This window comes from Muscardinus avellanarius (assembly GCF_963383645.1).
Source record: "Muscardinus avellanarius genome assembly, chromosome: 1".
Taxonomy (NCBI): Eukaryota; Metazoa; Chordata; class Mammalia; order Rodentia; family Gliridae; genus Muscardinus; species Muscardinus avellanarius.
This window is the reverse complement of record NC_137786.1, coordinates 189,412,803-189,436,299: the sequence shown is the minus strand read 5'-3', so window position 1 is coordinate 189,436,299 and position 23,497 is coordinate 189,412,803. Positions and strand designations below refer to the sequence as shown.

Sequence of the window (23,497 nt, the reverse complement as noted above, 5' to 3'; positions counted from 1 at the left end):
CTAAATTCTCAATTTGCTTTCAACATCTTTTGAGCCTTGATGGTTTTCTCTCTAGTTTAAATTAGCCAAAGCATTTTTTAACTTTGCCAAGAGATAAATGTCTCATCTTTGAATCTGGGTTGAAGGCCATATCTCACATATACCATTAGAACAAACAAAATTTGTTTCTGGTTAAGAACACATGAATAATGGCCGGGCATGGTGGTGCATGCTTGTAATCCCAGCATTTGGGAGGCTGAGACACGAGGCCCCTTCCAGCCTGGGGAATGTGTCTTAATCGTCACAGCACCCTTGGAACCTAATGGGGGATCCAGCTAAGGCTTATTGAACTTGGGAGTCTGACTGTGGGGTTCGAAGACAGGTTTTAGAATGATGAGATTTTGTGTGATATGTTCAAATGTATTCTCTTTTCCTCTCCTCTTCTCCCCTCCCCTCCACCCTTCCTTCTCTTTTTCTCTCTTCTTTCTTCTTTCTCTCTTTTGTGGTATTTCAACCTGGGTTGAAGGCCATATCTAACATATACCATTAGGTAAAAATTTGTTTTTTTTCACTAAGAATACAGGAATGAAAGTTTTGATGCTCCTGAAAAATGATGTTTATTTTTCAATCAGCCCTAGCTTGTGATTCAACCTTTTGGAATATGATTATTGAATCCAGAGGTGTTCTACCTCTGAGCTATATCCCCAGCCCTATTTTATTTTTTCTTTGGAAATAAGGTCTCACTAAGTTATGGAGGGCCTCATGGGATTGCTGAGGCTGGCTACGAACGTGGGACCCTCCTGTCTCAGCCTCCCAACCACAGGGATTATAGGCATGAGCCACCGCACCCAGCTTTCAAGTGCATTTTTCAAAGTAAGAATTTGTAGCTTTTATCTGCTTCTCAAAGAGGTTCCTGAGCCTCTAAAGCCTAAGAACCACAATTAGATCAGGAATGCTTGATAGTAGATACGGGAAAGGATGTGACTGTCATTCTAGTTAATAAAATTTCCAACTAATATATACGCATTTCCCCCTCTCTAAAGACTAAGGTTAAATTTCTATTCCGAGCACCCATGGCTTCAACTGCTTTTTCTCCAGACTAAGCTCTGATCCAAAATAGAACCTGTCTCAGCTGGAAAACAAGAAATAGAAAGTGAGGCGCTGCTCCCCGGCTTCCTGGGTGCTCCACTGTGCAGAGGCCTCTTGGGCACAGCAAGGCGTGGGTGTAATCACATCATCGCTGGCCGCTGAGGAAGAGGAACACTGTGGCCTCATAGGCTCCCTCTGGCTGGCTTCATGGTCTTTGTGGATCATCCCACTTTACTTGTCCCTGGCTGCTTCCCCTTCCATATTACTAGCCCAGGGACAACTGATAGACCCACTGTTTCTTTGATATTGTTAAGCCTGTGATTAGTGATACCTCATGCAGTTTACCTGCTAGCTGGTGGCTTCCTATAAGTTAGGGCTGGCAGCCAAACACTGTCCCCTCAAATACAAGGCAACAACCCAGGTGACAGGGCAAGGCCACTCGCCATTCTTTTCATCTCTCAGAGAGCCTCCCTGTGTCCTGGGTTTCCACAGTGAGTATTCTGAGCAAGAGTAGGACTCAGCACTGGGGCTGGGAGATGCCTGTTCCTCTGGCTGGGCTGGGGGCCGGGAGGGTGGTCATCGTTTTTAGCCAAGGATTTGTGGTCCATGGATGGCTTTTACAGTGTTCTTGAGGTCCCCAAAGAATTACATAGAAACCTAATGCAAGACTCTAGGTGTGAGCATTGCACCAGGGAGAGATTCTGTAATCTCAGCTGTTCTTTATGAGAAGTTGCTATTTTTCTGCTTATTAGTAATGACCCTAGTCTTTTCCACCCATACTCTAAAGAAGGATACACGTGGAAGATTAAATGAAGGAGTTCCTGGGTAACTATGGCAGCCCCTCCTAAGTGTCCAGTCTTCTTGCCAACCCATCCAGTTTACCTAGACTCTGACATAAGATGAACTAGCTAGCATATTATCACTTCTCTTCATGGACTATTAGGCAGCGATGGCCCCATATCTAAATGCCCTCCATCCCTGTTCTGTCTCTGCATAGGGTCTGGTACCCAGCAGGGCCTTTCTAAACAAAGGCTCCTGTCTTACAGATTGCCATTCAAACTCTTGGCTACACACCTACCATCCTGAACGCTAGGGTACAGATCTGATGAACTGCTACTGTTTTGGAAGAGGCTTGTCCCCCAAGGGCCCATGTGTCAGAAGCTTGGCCCCCAGGGTGGCAGTGTTAGGAGGTGGTGAGAGCTTTAAGAGGTAGAGCCTAGTGCGACATCCCTGGGGGTGGATGGGAAAGGGCTAAAGTAGTTCTTGTGGGACCCAGTATTTCTCTGGCTTCTTGTCTTGCTGTACAATCTCTCCCTCTCACAGGATGGCTTACCACAATGCCATCATCTGCCTTACATCCCAGCCAAAAGGCCCCTCATCAGTTGCTATGCCCTTGAACCTCCCAAACCATTACCTACATAAATCTCCTTTCTTTATAAGCTACTCAGTCTTGGGTTATTTTGTTATAATAGTAGAAAACGGACTAATATACCATTTTCTCGCCTACTGAACTCAGCTCTGCCCCTCACTGTGTACAGAAATGGGTCAGACGTCCCCTCCTGGCTTTGACATGTGCTACTCAGTAAACCAAGCATTCACTTTTCACTCCTCTCTACCAGTGACATCACACTCCTCTGTCACCATCTTTCCTCCTCCCCAAAGCCTCACTGACCAGGATAATCAGCAGCAACCTGTTCCTCTACTGGACTTCTAGAATGTGATTTACCCTTACTGTTCAATTGGTATCGGAGCATTGTTACTCTTGATATTTGCATTAACTTTCTAATAACTCGTATTGCCCCTGGACTTATTTTGTGTTTACATTTTGTACTTCTGCCTGAATCCTGAGCATTCAGAGAACAGGGACCTACCGTGCCTGTGGCCACTGTAGCACCTGGCCTGGTGCCTTTCACACCGGAGCCACTGTAGGTGTTGACTTGATGTGCTTTCACTAGATTGACTTTACCCATAATTTGACTCTTTTCTATCAACACATAGTTGTGAGTGTCTACCATATGTTGACAGTTTGGCAAGAAGCAGGAACTCGCTATTAGCAATACCACCCAGAGTACAGGACAATCAGAAAACAGCGAGACATGAAACACCTCCCACTGCATGAAGGCCACTGACGCCTGTGCTGTGCGCTTTAGTACAAGCAAGTGATGGCAATCATTGTCTTCAAAAGGAACTACAGGGGCTACATTCAAAATCCCTCCACAACGTTGGGACCAGCAGGCTGGTGGTATGTCCGCCAGCAGGCGGCTAACTACAGACAGAGCTTTCTTTGTGGAAGACATCTGCTGACTGCACCAGGCTTTCTACTTTCCCAAGTCCAAGTCACTCTTGGAGTTGACTTGTGCTTCTCCTTTTCATTGCCTGCACCTCTTTTGCGGCATCTGACCTTCTCCTTGTGTGACAGGAGCTCATCAGGGGCAAGCCACTGTCATCTTGGACCCCCTAGGGTTCTAAACAATAGCATGAGTCCATATGTAATCCACAAAATCTGGGCACAATTTGTCCTGTTTTCTAGTCTTCCTCATAGAAAGTACTTTCAGAGATGAATTAAAAAATGAAGGAAGGAGCCAGGCATGATGGTGCATACCTGTAATCACAGTACTTAGAAGGCTGATACAGGAGGATTGTAGATTTGAGGTCAGCCTCAGCAACTTAGTAAGACCCATAGAAACTTGGTGAGACTTTTGTTTCAAAATAAAAAAAACAAAATACAGTGGGGCATGTAGCTCAGAGGTAGAATATTCCTGGGTTCAACCTTTAATTCCACAAAGGAAAAGAAGGAAGAAAGGAAGAGGGAAAAAAAGAAGGGAGAAAAAAGGGAGACAAGGAGGGAAGGAAAGAAAGAAAACCACAAGCTCTAGTTTCTTAGTGAAAATGTGGAAGAAATTAATGAGCCCTCATTTTAATGCAGAGTAGAATTCAAGTGACTTTTTAAAAAATGGTAAACCACTAATGCTTATGATGAGGGACTTGGTAAATGACTCTGGAGCCTCTCATCCACATTAAACAAGGTATAGTACCACAAATCTTTTTCTCTTCCGTGTGACAAGGAATAAATTAAAACCTCACAAATCTTAAAAACATTTATTCTAAAGTTCCAAGAGAAGTCACAGTGGAGACAGAGAGGTTTGTGTTTGTGTTTTGGGGAGAGAGGCTTCAATTTCCTCATCTCTATAAAGAAACAAGCATGAAACCAGATGGTCACCACCACCAGCAGGGGGCAGCACCACAGGCCTCCTGGAAGCTGGACCCTCACAGGGTAGTGGATCCTAAATCAAACATTTACCAGGGCTTTTTCCTTGGTTGATGCTTTTGCATCTTCTTTTGTACTAGGAATTGAACCCCAGGGCATTCTACCTCTGAGCTACCTCCACCCCAGGCCTTTTTTATTTTTTGAAACAGAGTCTCACTGAATTGCGGAGATTGGCCTCAAACCTGGGATTCTCCTGTCTCAGCCTCCCAAGAACTGGAATTATAGATATGTGTCACCACACCGGGCTAGTTCTGTTTGCAAATGTACACATTTGTACCATCAGACTGAGGTACACATCTCTCTAGTTTTCTGAATGGCTCCATGTCAAGGATGTCTCTGATAAAATGTAAAATACATTTCAAGAAACTCAATTAGCAGCATCTTTACTCTAGATGGCTATTTGGTATTGCTCTTCCAGCAATACAATTCTGTACTGTATTTAACATACCTTCATCCAAAAGCATCAATATGCATGATGTTTCTTGGGGCTGACATAGCTAGTTTTAAAAATTTACAATTCAACCTCTAGCTAACTTGAACTATTCTGTTTAAGGTGTCCAGGGGTCCCTCACAGTCAGAGGTCTGATGTCACCAACTGGCCCACTTACTGGGTTACTGGACTGTCAGCTGAAAAAGCTAATAAACTCTGGCTTTCCAAATGTCTGGTACCCTCTTAGGAGTATAAACCAGTTCTTTTTGTGTGTGTGATACTGGAGATTGAATCCAGGGATGTGCTACCTCTGACCTACACCTCTGATCATATTTTATTTATTTATTTTTGCAGTTTTATAACTTTTATTTGGCTTTCAAGGGTTAGTTCTCGTCCACGATGACTGTCTGAAGATTTTTGAAGGTGGTAACAGGAACATAGGTGACCAAGGTATAAAGTTTGTTGGGTGAATCTTCATTCTCCTTCCACTCTTTGGACAATCACACACGAATCCGATATGGAACATTCCTGATTCCTTTTGCCCAGATGGCTTTATTGAGCCTGGTATCAATGTGCACATCCACCCATCTCCTTCATGGCAAATTTCCGGATCTCTTTGAGTGCCTGAGGAACATGCTTCTTGAAACCCACTCCATGGATGCACTTGTGAAAATTGATGGTGTACTCACGCATCACCACCTCATTGGTGACAGAACAGCCCTTTTTCTCACCACTCTTCTTTGCGGGAGCCATTGGAAAGGAAGCTATTTTTTATTTTGAAACAGGTTCTCACTAAGTTGCAGAGGGCATTCCTAAGTTGTTGAGGCTGGCGTTGAACCTGAAATCTTCCTGTCTCAGCCTCCCAAGTACTGGGATTACAGGCATATGCCACCATGTCCAGCTAAGCCAGTTCTTTGATTCCTAAGTTGTTATGTTTTGTGCAACATGTTTTGGTGAAACCAATTAGCTGAAATAGGTTAGACAAGGTATCAATGCATGGTCCAAAGGTACACATAGATGGGTTGGGTTTGAGGAATGCTGTGTGCTTCGGAGTCATCTCTACTATCTGCCCGGTAGGGGTTCTGCATTATGAATGGTACATACTGGCCTGCTTGAATTCTTCTTTGGAGGGAAAATGCCAGACAGATTAAGAGAAATTGGATCACTTACACAGTCTGAGGCCCAGTTCAAGGGATAATTCCTGAGAACACTTTTTTCCTGGAGCCTGTGGAGCATCCCGTTGTGACTCACAACAACCGTGGCTGCTGGGAAGATGCAGCTTGCACTGTCATCCTATAGTCCGTGTATTCGTACTACAAACTTATGGCACCAAAGGTCAACTGTGCATGAGCAAGAACATCACCATGTGTATGCCTCCACAAGCAGCATTTGGACCCAGCTGGGCTCTTTTTGTTGTTGTTGTTGTTAGGCCTCATCAGCATAAAAATGAAGTTGTTTTGATTTGCTACTGTCTGTCTACTATCAGAAAACTGTTATTAGGAAAATCACATTAATTAGCAACAGCTGAGGGGAAGCTGGTCTATTCTGGAGCTGCAGCTGCAAGTCTCTTTGCAAGTGTGACTGTTGACTAAATCTTAACAATCGACAGAATAAATAGTTTCAGAATGTATTTAATCACATTAATTTTGTTTTCCTCTAATTGTGTTACTGTTTAGGACTGGTAGTTAATCTACATTAAATAATCCGATCCCATTTGCACACTTTAAAAAATAGCCTCGGTTATCCTATTCCTCTGATTCATTGGAAATGATATATAATGTGGCTTAATGCTATTTTTAAAATTTGTACAGAAAATGGAAAATTAAAATGTACACCAAAAGTTGGCCCATTAGCTGAAATATTTGTTTAAGCTGAAGATCTTCTTTTACAAACATGTAGAATAGCAGAATTAGATACAGAGACGGGTGGATAAATGGATAGAATGATAGACAGACAGATGATACATGCCTACACAGTGGATGGGATATCAACCTAAGTTCTAATCCCAACCGGCTCATTACTTGTCTGTATCAGCACCATAAAGCAGGATGGTAAGGCCACAGTATAATAGAATGACCTTTGGAGTTAGGCAGGTCAAGTTTGACCTTGGCTTTGCCTCTTCAAGGTATAACTTCAGTTTTATACCTTACAAATTGGGGTTAATATCTGCTTTATAAGGCTCTTGTGAGCATTAATGAGCTAAGTGGGTATGAAAACTGCCCAGCATGAGGTGGGTACTGACAAAATCTTCTTTTCTTTCTACTTGAAACACTGTGTTGCTATTGAATTCCTCATGTCATGTATTTATGTCCTTTCTACCCAACCAGAGAGCAGGGCTCATCTCTGAGCCCACCCACGGTGAATTACACAGTAGCTGTGGCCCATCAGGTCCTCAGCAGCAGCCCTTGTGCTTTGTGTCATCAGCCAGCATAACAACAATCACCAGCTACCGAGCGTATACTATGTGCCAGGAGCACTACAGAGCTTTATATGTAGTTCAAGGTTCTTTGCTCTGCTGGTCTTCACAGCATTTGGAGGAACATTCATTGATTCCACCCTAGACCAAAGGGATTAGAATTTCCAGAGCTGGGGCCAGAGAAATGATGGGCTTTAAAAGCTGCTCAAGTGGTTCTAACGTGCAGTAAAGCGTCCAGAGACAATGATTGGATTCTCTTGTTTAGCGCTCCACCTATGCGGTAAGTATTACTCTTACCTCCTTTTACCAGTGAAAGAAACTGAGGCATTGTGGGATCTAGCACCTTGCTCAAGGATCAAGAGTTGTGCAGAGGTGCAGCCAGGATTAGGAATTCATGGAGTCTGACTCCACTACCTACAGCCTTCTCTCCTGGGCTTGCTTTACTGCCTCCGAGGTGACCAGAAATCCCAAGCTAAACTTACTGGGCAAAGACAGTATGTAGGTATCCCCAGTAGATCTGACCAGCATAAAAGAAAACACATAAAGCAAAGAAAGTTCTTTCTGTTTTAAAAGTAATTTCTCTCTCTGCCTCTGTCTGTCTGTCTGTCTGTCTGTCTTTCTCTCTCTCTCTCTAAGAGCATTTTACCTCCAAGCTACATCTCCAGACCTTTTTTGAAATGGGGTCTCACTAAGTTACAGAGAGTCTTCCTATGTTGCTGATTGCTGATGTTATCCTGGAACCTGTAATCCTTCTGTGAGTCTCCTGAGTACCAGGATTATAGGTGTGTATCACCACACCCAGCTAATTGGTGTCTATCTTGACTTTACATTTTGGGTCTTTTTAATCCAGTTCAAATCCAATCTCTTCTCTGAGCATCACTTTCCCACAATGATTATAACACCAACTTCAGCCTCTAGTTGAGAAGTACAGAAAAAGGCTCCCTATAAACCCTAAGCTGCTTAAATAACGCACAAGGGCCATTCCCATGCCTTAGCTCCTGACAACAGGCTCAGATTGGCTAGATCCAGGATGCCAACTGGTCTGACCCCAGAGCACACCTGCAAAGTTGCAAACTTTGTGTAATGGAACATTGCCAAAGACCATCTGGAAAATGTGATTAGCAACAGAATCTGTAGTGATGGTCAGAGAGGTGTGGAAAGGGAGACTTAGCCTGGCTGTGGGGGACTAATGGAATAATTAGCTTTTTCTGTAAAGAGCTGTTCTAGAGACAACTGTGGCAACTGATGCTGGGGCTGGGAGGGGTTGCTTCCCTCCACCCCGGGCCCACTCTCCCCAGCAGCCACTTTCTGTCACTTCCTGGCTTTGTTCCAGAGGCTAAAGTGAAAATGGAAATGTAACCTTGTTGCAAAGATAGCTTGGCATTTCGGGTTTTCAGATGAATATTCACGAGTCAGTTCCTCTGTCTTGTTCTTACCTCTTTTCTTTCCCATACTGGAAGAAGCCTGACACATAGTAGGTGCTAATAAATGTTTGTCAAATGACTCACTGAGTCCTGTGGGTATTCAGGGAACAGAGGGTGGGGAACTTCGCTCTCATTTCTTCCTGCCTGAGGCTCAGCACCTCTTATTCTTATGGGGGCAACTCTACAAATGAGCCTGTAACAGCTCTCACATTGTGACTCTGCTTCATTCTGTTTCCATCCTCAACTGCTCTGCTCACTGGGATCCAACTTTGTGTCCAGTTTCTTGTCTTGCACCTGCCTTTCATCAAGGGCCTTTGAGACCTAATCCTTCTTCAACTTGATGCTTTTCTGCCTTCCTCTCCTGCACTATGTTCCACTCTGGTTCTGCAGCCGCCCTGTTCCAGCACAGGCTTCATGTCTCCGTAGGCCACAGTAGACCTCACACAACTGAAAACAGAATAGGCATGGAGAGGCAGTAAGGGGGTAGCCACAGCGGCAACCTGAGTGTGAGATGTACCTATGAACCACAGTTTACAAGCACCACCCAGCTTTGCCCCTCTAACTATTGAGGCCCATGAGCCCCTTTCATAAAAGACAAACTTCTCAAGAAGCAAGACTCTGTAAAGATCTACTCGGGCACTGTGGCAGATCAAAAGCTTGGGAAGTAGAGTTAGACTCTAGTTCAAATCCCAGCCCTTCTACCTATCGATTATGTGATGTCGCCTCAATGTGGCTCAGCTTCCTCCTGCCAAAGGGAGGGAATAATGGCATCTTTTTTACATGATCTAACAACCTGACAACATCCAGATGAATTCTTAGGGGTGCTTTAGCAAAGGACAGTAAAAAGTTGGGCATAGTGGTGCACACTACAGTGGCCTATGGAGAAGCCTACATGCACAGTTAAGCACCCAGTACTTAAGAGGCTGAGACAGGAGGATTGCAGGTTTGCTGCCAGCCTCAGCTACTTAGTAATGCCCTCCATAACTTAGTGAGAAACTCTTTAAAAATAAAGAATTAAAAAAAAATGAGCCAGTGTGGTGGTGCTCGCTTGTAATCCCCACGCTTGGGAGGCAGAGACAGAAGGATTGTGCAAGTTCGAAGCCAGCTGCTCTGGCTTAAGAGACCCTGTTTCCAAATAAAAATATAAAAAAATAGGTCTGGGAGTGTAACCCGGAGGTAGAAGGGTTTCTAGGAACCCCAGTACCACCACCAAAAAAAAAAAAAAAAAAAAAAGAAATGACTAAGGGTGTAGCTCAGAAGTAGAATGCCCTTGGGTGGTTTCATCCTTGGTACCTTAAAAAAAAAGAAAGTAAAGAAAGAAAAAGAACTCCCAGTGTTTCACATGACCCGTTATGGGGCAGTAGTGCTTAGTGTCCCATTGGGAAGCAATGAATGAATGAAGTTAGCCCAATCACTTGAGACTGGCCCAGAGTCTTTGCCTATCTTTTCCATTGAACACAATGTCTTATTCAGATCTTATCCCAGCTACTAGAAGAAGCCAAGAAGAAAACAGAAAAAGAAGAACAAAGGAAAGGTATGAATGCAGATCTGTTCTTCTTCTTCCCATCCCACCACTCCCTAACTTGGAGTTAAGACTTTAATTTGAGACCATTACACTCTAAAGAAAACTTACTAGAACAGTAAGAAACATTTATTTCAGAAACATTCTCTAGGATTGAAGGCAGGCACCCACATGGTTCCCTGTGCCTCCTGCCATACTATACTCAGGTGATGGGGCAGGGGGAGAATACTGTGGCCCCCCACTGCTGTCCTGCCCACAGAGGTGTGCTGCAGGCATCTTGAGCAACTCCATGGATCTGACTATTGCTCCACCCCTGGATGTGCAGACCAAAGAGGGCCAAGAGCAGCTTTGTCCGGTGCCAGCTGTGGCCCCACTTCCAGCTGTGTACTGCTATGGCAGAGAGGAATACCATGGTACCTTATAACACCCTCCAGCTTCATTCCTACCACTGCACTTCCCCTGTATCTTATACAACCACCTACTACTGTGAAGACTGGGTATGAGTATCTCTTGCAAATAGAAAGTTATATCAAAAAGGAGTAGCTCAACTTATATCTGACAAAATAGACTTTAAGACTAATAATATAAGCAGAGGGAAAGAAGGTTACTATAGAACAATCAAGGAATTAATTCAATAAGAAGATATAATAATTATAAATACAATTATACCTAATGTCAGGACATGCAATTTTATAAAAAAAACGTTATTATACATAAAAGGAGAGAAAGACTCCAATAGAGAAATAATGAGGGATTTCAACACTCTGTTTTCATGAATGGGCATATAATACATTAAAAAAATCAACAAAGCAGCATTAGAGTTAAACTATATCATAAGTCATGGGATTTAAAAGACATGTACAGAGAACACTCTATCCCACCACTTCAGAATACAATCCTTTTCATAAGTGCATGGAACTTTCTCTAGAATAGTCCATGTATTAGGTCATGAAGCAAATTTCAATAAATTTATTAAAAACCTAAAGTCATATCCTATATCTTTTCTGATCATAATGAAACAACCTAAAATTCAATAAGGAGAAAAATTTTAGAAATTACATAAAAACCCAGAGACTGAACAATACTCTTCAACAAACAGTGGGTCATACGAGATGTCAAAAATTTTCTCAAGACAATATAAAATGGAAATATAACATACCAAAACTTGTGGGGTGCAGCAAAAGCCATACTAAGGTTTAAGTTTATAGCAGAGAGTGCTATAAATTACATTAAATAAATAAATATAAAAACAACAGAAATAGCTGAGTGTGGTGGCACACACCTGCAATCCCAGTACTTGGGAGGCTGAGACAGGAGGACTGCAGGTTTGAGACTAGCCTCAGCAACTTAACAAGACTCTTGGCAACCTCTGGAGACCCTGTTTCAAGATAAAAAATAAAAATGGCTGGGAGATATAGTTCAGAGGTAGAACAACCTTGGTTTCAATCCCCAGTATTATCACACACACACAAAAAAATAGAATAACCTAATGGCACATCCCAGGGATTTATAAAAAGAACAGTGCAACAACCCCAAAAGTAGTAGAAAAAAATGAATCAACAAAAATCAGAGCATAAATAAACTAAATAGAGAATAAAAAAAACAAAAGATCAATGAAACAAAAGAGTTTTTTAAAAATATAAAGAAATGGGCAAAGCTTTAGCTAGACTAACCAAGGGGGGGGAGAAAAGACACAAATAATTAAAAGTAAAATGGAGACCATATAACCAATATCTTAGAAATATGAAAGGCTATTAAGGGTTATTAATTAAAAAAAACCTGTATGGTAACAAATTGGAAGACTTAAAGAAGAAAAGAACAATCTCTGAGCACATATGACCGACCAAAACTGAACCATTGCATATAAAAAATCCTGAGTAAAATAATAACGTATGAGATCAAATCAGTAATAAAGCAATGTCTCCTAACAAAAAAAAGCCAGAAATAGAGGGTTTCACCGCTGAGTTTGACCAAAGCTTACAGAAGAGCTAATGTCAATTCTTCTCAAACCATTTCAAACAATTTAAAGAGAGGAAATAAAGTCATTCCATTTACAAGCAAGTAGGTGGAACTAGAGATGATCATGTTAAGTGAAACACACAAGACTCAGAAAGACAAGTGTGGTATGTTTCCTCATATGTGGGATCTAGAAAGAAAAGAAGTTGATATGGAAGTAGAAGAGAGACTATTGGAGAAGAGGGAGGGGATCAGAGGGAAGGCAGAGAAAATGGTAAGCACAGGTAATGAGAGTGGAAATAAAGAAAGTTACATGCATTTATGATTATGCCACCATGAAACTTGTTATTCTCTATATACTCTGCAAGAGACCCTGAGTTTGATCCCTAGCACTATAAAAACAAAATAAAAGCTAGGAATAAACTTAACCAAGGAAGTAAAATACCCATTCAGTGGAATCTACAAAATAGGAATGAAAAAAATTAAAGGAAAAAACCTACAAAAAGTGGAAATATCTCTCATATTTATAGATTGGAAAATTTAATATTCTTAAAATGTCCATGTACCCACAATTATCTACAGCCTCAATGAATTCCCCATCAAAATACAATGAAATTCTTCACAGAACTATTAAAAAAAAATCCCCAAATTCATACAAAAGCACAAGAGACTCCAAATAGCCAAAGCAAGCCGGGTGTGGTGGCGCACGCTTGTAATCCCCGCGCTTGGGAGGCGGAGACAGGAGGATCGCGCAGGTTCGAAGCCAGGCGCACTGGCGTAAGAGACCCTGTTTCAAAAATATAAAAAATAGGTCTGGGAGTGTAGCCCGGAGGAAGAAGGGCTTCCAGGAACCCCAGTACCACCAAAAAAAAAAAAAAAAAAAAAAAATAGCCAAAGCAATATAGCAAAAAGAACAAAGCTTGGAGGCTTCACAAAACCTGACTTCAAGATATACTAGAGTCATGCTAACCAAAACAGCATAGTATTGGCATACACATGGACAAAGACTTGTGGGACAGAATAGAGATCCATAAATTAATCCATGCAGCTCCAGCTAATATATATATATATATACATCTCCAATATATATATTGCGGCCTCTTCAATAAATGGTGTTGGGAAAACCAGATATCCCTAGGTAGAAGATTAATACTTGACCCCTATCTCTCACCCTGTTTAAAAATCAACTGAAATGAGTAAAAAACCTAGAGGCAAGACCTGAAACTCTGAAAATACTAGAGAAAAACATAGGGGAAACATTTCAAGATAAAAGTACAGGCAATGATTTTCTGGATAGGGCCTTCAAATTGTAGGAAATAGAAGGAAAAATTGACAAATGGATTCTACCAAACTAGAAAGCTTCTGCATAGCAAAGGAAACAGTTAACAGAGTGAGGAGAAAATACACAGAGTAGGAGAAAATATTTGCCAACTATTCAGCTGACAGAGGATTAATATCCAGAAAACATAAGGAACAAAAAAACTTAGTCATTTAATTAAAAAATGAACAAATAATTTCAATAAATACTTTTAAAAAGAGAAAATAGAGCTCAGCCTTGTGGTGCATGCCTGTAATTTTAGTACTTGGGAGGCTAAGACAGGAGGATTGCAGGTTCAAGGACAGCCTCAGCAAGTAGTGAAACTATCATCAACCTAGAGAGACCCTGTTTCAAAATAAAACTAAAATAGGCCTACAGGTGTAGCTTTAAGGTAGAACGCCCCTGGGCTCAATCCCCAGTGATACACACACACACACACACACACACACACACACACTCACAAACATACACACAGAACAAATATGCATGCCCAACATATCTGCAAAACTATTCAATATTTTTATTTTTCACACAAATGCAAATCAAAATTTATAATAAGATACTATCTTACCCCAGTTAGACTACCTACTACAAAAAAATTCTGGTGAGGATGTGGAAAAAAAGTAACTCATCCAATATAGGACTATGCATGGGGATGTAAATTAATATAGTCAGTATGGAAAACAGTATGAAGGTTCCTCAAAAACCTAAAAATAAATATATCATATGAAACATCTATTCCATTTCTGGGTATATTTCTAAAGGAAATGAAATCAGCATACCAAAGAGCTACCAAACAGATTCTTGCATTACTGTGGCACTATTCATAATAGATAAGATATGGAATCAGCCTCCTTATCTATCAATAGGTGAAAAGATAAAAAATATGATTTTATATATGTACAATAGAATATTCTTTGGGCATAAGAAGAATTAAGTTCTGTCATTTGTAGTAAAATGGATGGAACTGGAGGGCATTGTGTGATATGAAATAAGTCAAATATAGAAAGCCAAGTACTACAAGCTCTCTCTTACACACAGAAACTAAACAAAGTTAACTGACAGTAGAACAGTGATTACTAGAGATTGAGAAGAATATATGATAGAAAAATGTGGGTTGGATCTGAGGTGCATATTATATACATGTATAAAAATATCACATGGAAACCCATTGATGTATAGAGTTAGTAGGTATTAATTAAAAATTGTAAAAATAAAATGATTTGCCTGACATCATTACTAATTGATGGAGGTAAAATTCCATCTCAAACCTGGGATCCCACCTTCCCAAATAAGATGCTAATAGCCTAATCTGGGAGAAAGTTGGGACTGGCATTTGGGGAAAAGGGAGGTTCTTTGGGGAGGTACCTTAACCACGGAGGTTAAGCAGGGGGTCTGATGCTTGTCAAGTGTGAGAAGCTGAGGTTAGAGAATCTGTAAGGATGAGTTTGGGCTCATGGATCCTTGGAGCAGAGGAACCTGTGAAGTAGGTTCTCTGGGATGCCTCGTGGCACTCCCTAAGCTTCCTGTAACAGCATCTTATTAGCCATTGTTGTTTGGCATTGGCTGTAGTGAGGGTGTTATGGGATGGGTCTTATGTCATGTTTATGCTTGGAGGAAAGGCAGAGACAGCAATCATCTGGGGAAAAGATCCAGAATCCAGACCCAGGAGCATGCTTAAGGTGGCAAGAGACAGCCCATAGTATTGGGTCTGATATAATTCTCCAAAGATTCCCCAAATTGCTAGTAATTCAACCTAACAGAGGTCTGGATTTTCTGTAGTTAAAAAAGAAGTAGTTTCCTCACCAATAACTTCAAATAATACTTCCTGGTAAAAGTCAAGGGGCCGCCCTTTTAGGAGTCGCTTGTCCCTCAGAGTCTCCATCTTTGGTTCAGCTTAAAGCATCTACTTTTGATCATGCCTTGATCAAACTTTGACTTCAGAGCTTGGATCCAGGACATCTGCCATTTTTTTCCTTTGGTTGGAATCTTTTGTAATAGGACACATAACAAATTGGTGACTGATGAGAAAGGCAAGGTCAATTTCCCTTCTCAAAGTACAAAGAAACAGGTAGAAAGATAAGCAGTGAGTTATGTTATTTCATATAATGTCTCTACTAGGGCGGCACTGTCAGAGCGATACTGTGCAATTGATGACAGACGGTAAAAAGTTAAAGTCAAAGCCAAGGGAGATCACTGGAAGCCAAACCCAGGAAAGGCAGGATAAAGAAAGCAGACCTGGGAAGCGGGTTTACCTAGCAACACGGCTGATACGGAGGAAGATTCCTCCAGCAACGAGGATGGGAACAACAGGGCTGGTCAAGCACATACTAACTCATCAGATTTCTACACGGAGCCACAGATGTGTTTAATTAGATACACAGAGACCGATTTGCACACTGTGAGCATGCACAAAGCCAGCCAGCTGCTTGGCTGCAGAAGTATGGTAGTTATGGAAGAATGTGGGGGCTGGCTGCTGTTCTGGGGCTCCTGTTTGTTCTCTCCAGTTTCCTGAATCCAGATAAGACTGCAAGATAGGACTCAGCCCGGCCACACGCATCTGGAGCTGTGGCAGTCACACGCCTTCACCAATTCTGATTTTTCTGCGCTCTGGGAGGCTTCTCTGGGTAGCTGGGGGTGTTGTTCAGATACCCAGAGTAATGAGCACAAAACAGCATCTGACTTTAGAAAAAAGAAAATGAAAATGGGACTTTGGACCATGTAGGAGGTGAAAGCCAACTGGTCCTGCTCCCCAAGACTGCAGTTAGAACAGTTCTGATGTCCCCGCTAATCATGCCGATTTATGTTTTGAAAGGAAACCAAAGGATGAATATAATGATTATTTCTGTTTCTGCTTCCCCCTCTCTTTCTCCTCAAAAACTGGCAACAGCTCTAAAGTCAAATTAAACATCTGTTTGAAAAATAAGCTGGAGCGCTGATGACAGCTGCCCTGGACTTACAAATGCACCACAGCTGTCAAACTCTAAATTAACAATGATTTTCATTTACGAATAGCATAGAGCTAAGACATAAAGGAGTGTTTTCTCCTCTGTTTTCCTGGCTTCCGGGGGGGGGGGGCTGTTAAACGTGAACTGTTAGGGAAATGCGCAAGGAAAAAATGGAACTAAAATCAGCCCACAATAACTAATTATGGAGGAAGCGGGGGACATTCTTCCCTGTAATCTCATTTCTTCTCTGGCTTGAGTTTGGTTCTTCTCTGGGGCAAGCTGGCTGGTAGGGGGAGGCAAGTAATTCTGGGATAATTCTTGGTGAGTGGCTGAGAATGAACAGTGATGGAGATGGTGAGCAGTGATGGACGAGTGCTATGGACAGCACTGAGGACCCCCATTCATCTCGTCAGCATCATTTGCATCAGTGTGTGTGTGTGTGTGTGTGTGTGTGTGTGTGTGTGTGCGCGCGTGCGTGATATTTTACTAGGGATTGGACCCAGTGGTGTCTACCTCTGAGATACACTCCCAGGCCTATTTTATTTTTTATATTTTGAAACAGGGTTACTGAGTGCTGGCTTTGAGCCTGTGATCCTCTTGTTTCAGCCTCCCAAGTACTGGGATTTCTGGTGTGCATCTCCATGCCTGGCTTCATCTGCATCATTTGTGGGCTTCAGCCTCACTCCTTCCAGAGTGATGAGTGCCCAGGTATGTGACTGTTACACTGTGCACACACACTGGTATAAAAGATTGAGTCAAGACACTTTGGTAACAGAATCAAATATGCCATGCTGTTTCACACTTACTTCATGACCATGAAAGACAAAGTGTAGTCATATGCCACCTAATAAAGGAGTGGTTAATGACAGATCACATGTAAGATGGCAGTCCTGTAAGATTATATCACTTAGTGATGTCCTAGTCATCTGAGTCTGTGTAAGTACATTGTATAATGTTCCCACAATGACATGATCTCCTAACGATGCGGTTCTCAAAACATATCCCCATTGTGAAGTGATACCCTGAGGTCTTTCTGAGTCTGTCTCAGAGTCATTACTATCCATCCTAAGGATGAGGCAGGATCAGGTAGGGGGCAGCATGATGAGTGCATTGATTGCCTAGTTAAAAATATACTGACTATAGTTATGATTCCAGCTGGAATTCTTTCATCATTGCCCAAAGTTACCATTGGATCATCTAACATCAGAAATGTTCATAGAAAAAAAAAAAGGATGTTCATAAGGATAAATGAATTACAGTATATCCATACGATGAGATATTATTCAGTTACAGAAAGGAACAAGATACAGTTGGCCCTGTGTGGGTTTCATATCCACAGATTTAACCAACTCAGATAAAAAATATTTGAAAAATGAATTGTGTCTGTACTGAACCTGTATAGATATTTTTTCTTATAATTATTCCCTAAACAATACAACAACTACTTTCATAGAATTTACATTGTATTTGGCATTACAACTAATCTCAAGATGAAGTAAAGCGTATGGGAGAATTTGTACATAGGTTATATTAAATAATACTATGCCTTTTTTTGATGCTGGGGATAGAAGCCAGGGACATTAAATCTCCAAGATACACTCTTAGCCTATTTTATTTTATTTTTTGTCTTGAAACAGGGCCTCACTAGACTGCTGAAAGTCTCACTATGTTGCTGAGGCTGTCCTAGAATCTGCAATCCTGTCTTAGCCTCCCAAGTACTAGGATTATAGTCATGTACCACCATGCCTGGCTTACTGTGCCATTTTATATAAGGGGCTTGAGCTTCCCACATTTTGGTATCAATGAGGGGTCCTGGAACCAACCTCCAAAGATACTGAGAAGCAACTGTACTGATACATGCTAGAAAACACATGAATCTCAAAAACCATTATACTAAATTTAAATTCCAGACAGAAAAGGTCATATATCATATGATTCTATTAAATGAAATATTGTGAAGAGATAACCCATAGATTGGCAGTGGCCATAGGCAAGAGAAGAGGAGAATCTAGAAAAACTTCTCAGTGAGAAAGGATTTTACTTTAGAGTGATGAAAACATTTTGGAACTAGGATCATAATACATGCTATTTATCTGTGTAAAATGGTTTACTTTATATTATGTGACTTTAACCTCAATAAAAAAATGTTCATAGGGTCTAAACATCCCTGCTTAATCCCACCAACTGGTTGGCAACCCTGTTCCATTAGTGGGAGAGGACCAGACCTGGCCTTGCTGCCACAGACCTGGGTCCTGGGCACAGCTGGGCTGGGCCATGTGTTCTTGTATATCCCTCAAGCTGTGGTCACTCCCTGGGTCTGCATGATGTTGGCACAGCCCACAGACCAGGGCTTTAGATTTCCCACCTGAGCCCCAGCTTACTGTGGTGCCTGGAGCTCTGCCTAGTGCCTGCTCCTCTGCAGTCAGTACTCCCATCTAGTTCTTGCCAGTTTCCTCCCAGGGGCTGAATCCTGCACCTGGGATCTCAGCTGCTGAGTGAAACCCTGCTGTCATTGGACAGCTCCCCTGGAACCATGCCCAGCTAGCTTTCCAGGGGCTCCTAGCATCTGGATTCCACCTGTTCGGTGGCAGGTCCTGGGTCATCTGGGTTTTCCTGAATCAAGTATTTGCCTTTAGCTGTGGCATTGGTCTTTCCAAATGCTCTCCCAAGAACCAGTGACATTAGCTGCATCTAGGTTTTCTAACCCTATTTTGGTTGACTCCTGGTTTTCTCCTTGGTTAGCATTGCTGAGGTCCTAGCCTGCCTTGTGTAAAGCCACTCTGACTTATGACAAAGAAGCCTGTGGTTTCTCTTGCTACCTAATCCCAGAAAAAATTGTGGGGCAAGCTTCAACCCAGCCACATCACCTCCTCTGAACTCTGCCACTTTCCTCCAAGTCACACAGTTATCCATGTGGCTGCTCTGTGTAATTTTTCTCATAGATAAAAAGAGTTGCTGAGCCTTATGAAGTTGTGAAACGACATTAGTTTCTTTACTTAGGGAGCAAAAATTTCCTCCCCTTCGGCATTCCTTGAATCCCCCCACTTTACAGGAGGGACTCTGCTCTGCTCTTACAAACCAACTGAGACAAAAGGTTAGGACAGAGGGGAGAAGTCAGTTTCAGCTCCTGCAACTTGGTGCTGATGACTTCAGCAACAGAGGGTCAGGGGAAGTGGGCTTAAGCCTCAGGTCTATTACTTAACTGACTTATACCTTGATATAAACCCTCTAAACCTCAGTTTTCTTATCTACAAAATGAGGACAATAGAGTGAAGACTTTTATAGGGCCATCAGGACTAAGATAAGGCACACAATGCATCTAGCATAGTGCTTGGAAATAAATATAAGCTACTTATGCTACTATTTGATAAATCAATACTGGACACTGGTGTCATCTGTTAGGGCAGGGGCTGGAGGTGTGGCTCAGCAGTAGAGTACTTGTCTAGCATAAACAAGTTTCTGGGTTCAGTCCCCAGCACTGACAAACAAACAAACAAAACCCCCAAATACATGGGCTACTGTAACAAAATACCATAAACTAGATATCTAAGCAACAAGAGAAATATATTATTCAAGTTCTCGAGGCTAGGAAGTCCAGATTTAAGGCTCTGGCAGGTGTGGTGCCTGACAAGGGCCCCCTCCTTGGGGTCTAGATGGCTGTCTGTCTTCTTATAACCTCAGTGGTAGAGAGCAGAGGAGCAAGTTCTCATCTCCTCTTATGAGGGCACCAATCACATTACTGAAGGCTCCATCCTCACCTAAGTCTCTTAAGACTCATCCCCTACTACCACCACGTTGGGGATTAGGTTTTAACACATGCATTGGGGGTAGGTGGCCCCTCCATGAACCTCCTCACATCCTCTCAGTCTACTCCAACTCCAAGCCCTGTTGCATCAGGCAGTTCTGCTCACTATACTCGAAGCGAGTGTACCTCTGCCGCCTGCTCTACCTCTTACTTCCTGTTCCAGAGCTCCTCTGGTTCTCTAGCAAGTGTTCAGAATCTGCCAAACATTGACAAATGTGCAGCTCAGAAGAGTTCATGATTGTAGAGCCGCCTTTGACCCATGGACCTGTGTGAGCTTCTCCCACTCGGCCCTGTCTCAAGGCTTTGTAAGTGCCAGTTTCCTGCAGGGATGGCCAAGTCCACATTGCTACTCCCCCCACCCCAACATACATACCTGCTCTTGGAAGTGACGACCCAAATGAGCTCCCCTTGACAAGTTGCTGTCTCAGCTGGCTTCAGGAGAACCCAGGCCAAGACTCAACGATTACTGAGTGCTTAGGGGGACTAGTAAACTTTTTCTACAACGGGACAGATAAAAAATATTTTAGGCTTGGCAGGCCATATGGTCTCTGTTGCAACTTCTCAGCTCCATTGCTGTATTGTGAAAAAAGCCCTAAACAATATGTAAATGAAGGAATATGGCTGCAGTCCAACAGAACTTTGTTTACAGAAAAAACAAAAGCAGTGGGTCAGATTTGGTCCCTGGGCTGTGGTTTGCCAAATCCTGTTTTCAGGGCACAAAGAGAAGTGAAATGGATCCCTGCCTGGCTTCAGGAAGGTCACAGTCCTGGGTAGGCAGGAGGAATTTCTAGGAATGGGATTGTAAAAGTGGCTGGAGCAGGCTAGGGGTAGAGCTCAGGAGTCCATTCCCAGCCCCTCCAAAAATATATATATAAAAGAGGGTGAGGGGGTTCTGGAACAAATAAAGAAGAGCCTTGAACATCATGCTAAGGAATTCTGACTTTATTCTTTGGCAATGGGGAACACTGAATGAGTTCTCAGATCTTGTAGCGGCTGCAGCTGAGAATCAGTTATTTCACTAGTAAGAAAAGAATTGCTCCTTCTAAACATTTTTGTGGAACCCAGTTCTGCCAGGGCCTACCTCTTCTCTCTCCTACAGCACCCTGAGTGATGTTCCATTACCAAGTTTCCCACCCCGGATTGCATCACAGGGTCGCAGTCCCTTATCTAATATCCCTGAGGCCAGACAGGTTTTGGAATTCAGAATATCTTTGGATTTCAGAAAGATAACACAATGCACATTCCATATATTTTTTAATACCTCTGTCATGGTCTGGGACAGCATTTCACAATCAAACACATTAATATTTACACTAAAGGACTATAAATAGTCAAGTCAGTTCAGGGCAGGCTGGGGCCCTCAATGAGTAATAAAAGAATCTTTTGGAGTTGAGAGCTGTTGGATTTCAGAATTGCAGATGAAGGGCTGTGTGCTGCTATCTTTTGTTTGAGATAACCTCTGTGTCCTCGGTGCCTGGGTATAGGAAGTACCCAATAAATGACGTTAAAGGAATGGGCAGAGCAGAAAAGCTAGAGAACAGGGTTCGGGGAGGGATTCAGGGCCAGGCTGTCCAGGGGCTCTGCTGAAGGGGTGTGTGTTGGGAAGGGGTACTTAATGCTCTTATTAGGATTTTGAACATCTTAAGGGGAAATGGAGCCCAGCTCTAGCTTGTTAGGTAAGTGGTGGGACTCAGCTGTAAATAGGACAGCAGATCTGGTAGCAGTGTGAGGGAGGATCAGTAGACACAGAGCTGTGTGATCCATTAGGAGCTTCCTGACATCATAAGGAAAAAGGGGCTGTGAATAAGTCAAGAAATAAAGGCGGGCGATAGAAGAGACGGTGACATGCCCAACTGCAAAGATCTACTAATGACATTGCGGGAGATGGCGATGTCAACGTCCAGCCTGACTGGTGGCACCAGTCTGAGATGGTGGAGTGCGGTATTAAGATCACAGGCTCTGGGGCCCAGATGTTTCTGTTTGAAACTCACCTACTCAGTGACAATGGGCAAGTTACTTAACCTCTCTGTGCCTCAGCTTTCTCTTTAGTGTCTACTTCATAAGATTGCTGTAAGGATGTGTGTAATATAAAGTATTTGTAATGTACCTAGAACAGTGCTTGGCTCTTGGCTATCATTACTGCTGTAACCAGTGACTGTTTCATAAAGTTGAATTCTCCAAAGGGTTCACCAAATGACTGTGTTTTCAGGAGAAGAATGACCCACATCTCAGAACCTTCTAGAAAGGGATAAGTAGATACTGAAAATCTACCCAAAGCTAATAAATGTATGGAAAGAGAAGATCACTCCGGGAGACAATACTTGTCAGACTCAAGGGAACAGGATGTTCTTCTGGTGGGATCTGTACAATCTATTCTATTCATGGGGGCCTTTTCTTTTAATCCGCTGCTATTCTCCTATAATGGTTTGCAGCAGTCTTGCAAAATTAAAGAATGCTATGGGAGCCTTAAGTGCTGGGCCAATCATTTGTAGGGAGATGGCTTTAAAGAGAGCTGCCTGGAAAGCCTGTAATTTAGAAATGTTGACATCCTTTGCATCCAAATGGAAAATGGAAATGGTGTCGGGTTTGCCAAAAGGAAAGTCATATGTGCTATGTGCAGGCCTTACCAGCCCCCTTGGGCAAATGGACATAACCAACCAAATGCACTGCAGAGCTGTCGTCCACAGACATTAAGCAGACAGCTGCTTATTCTACCAGGTTGCCTCTCCCCAGGAATAGTATCCAAGCCCCCACCACAACACAATGCTCCTTATAAGTTAGGGCTTTGCAACAGATCTTATATCTCCTCTCTTGTCTGTCCTGAGTTTTGTTGCCAGATTTAAGCAGCCTTATTAACTTTTAAACAAAGCTTTCTCCCAGTGCAGTGGCCTAGTCCAACAGCCACTAATGGCTCCCTTGCTTCCCTTGAATCAAGTTCAATCTCTTCATGTTGATGTTGGAAAACCTCCATGGTTTAGCAGTGAATTTTGGCCCCAGAGACCTCCTAGTCTCCACAAGTCTGTCTGTTCATGCCGACCAGGGCTGCCATGTTTGTCCTCACCTCTGTCCACCTCCTTCACCTGGAATAACCTCTTCACTTCTGTGCATCTATCCAAACCCTGCTGCTGCCTTCAAGATATAAATGCAAATTTTTCCAGAAAGCTCTGAGTATATCATTCCTCATGCATCTTCTCTCTAAATCCTAACCTTGTTTAACTTGTCCCTTGTTCATGTCTGTCTTGAGTCTGTTCATTTTTGCATACATATTTTGCTTTGTGCCACAACCAGCCTGAAAGTATCTTGAAGTCGGGATCATTATTATACCCTGTCCTGACTCTGTCT

The 23,497-nt window shown here is 42.5% G+C and overlaps 1 protein-coding gene and 1 pseudogene across 2 annotated transcripts in view; both read right to left on the bottom strand.

Moving 5' to 3' along the window:
• Positions 1–23,497, bottom strand: part of SPON1 (spondin 1) — a gene marked incomplete at both ends in the record, with an annotated part of 300,161 nt that overhangs the window by 186,841 nt on the left and 89,823 nt on the right. The window lies entirely within an intron of this gene.
• On the bottom strand, positions 5,150–5,519 carry LOC308266914 (large ribosomal subunit protein eL31-like; annotated as a pseudogene). The gene has a single exon. The product of its transcript is annotated as a large ribosomal subunit protein eL31-like (transcript).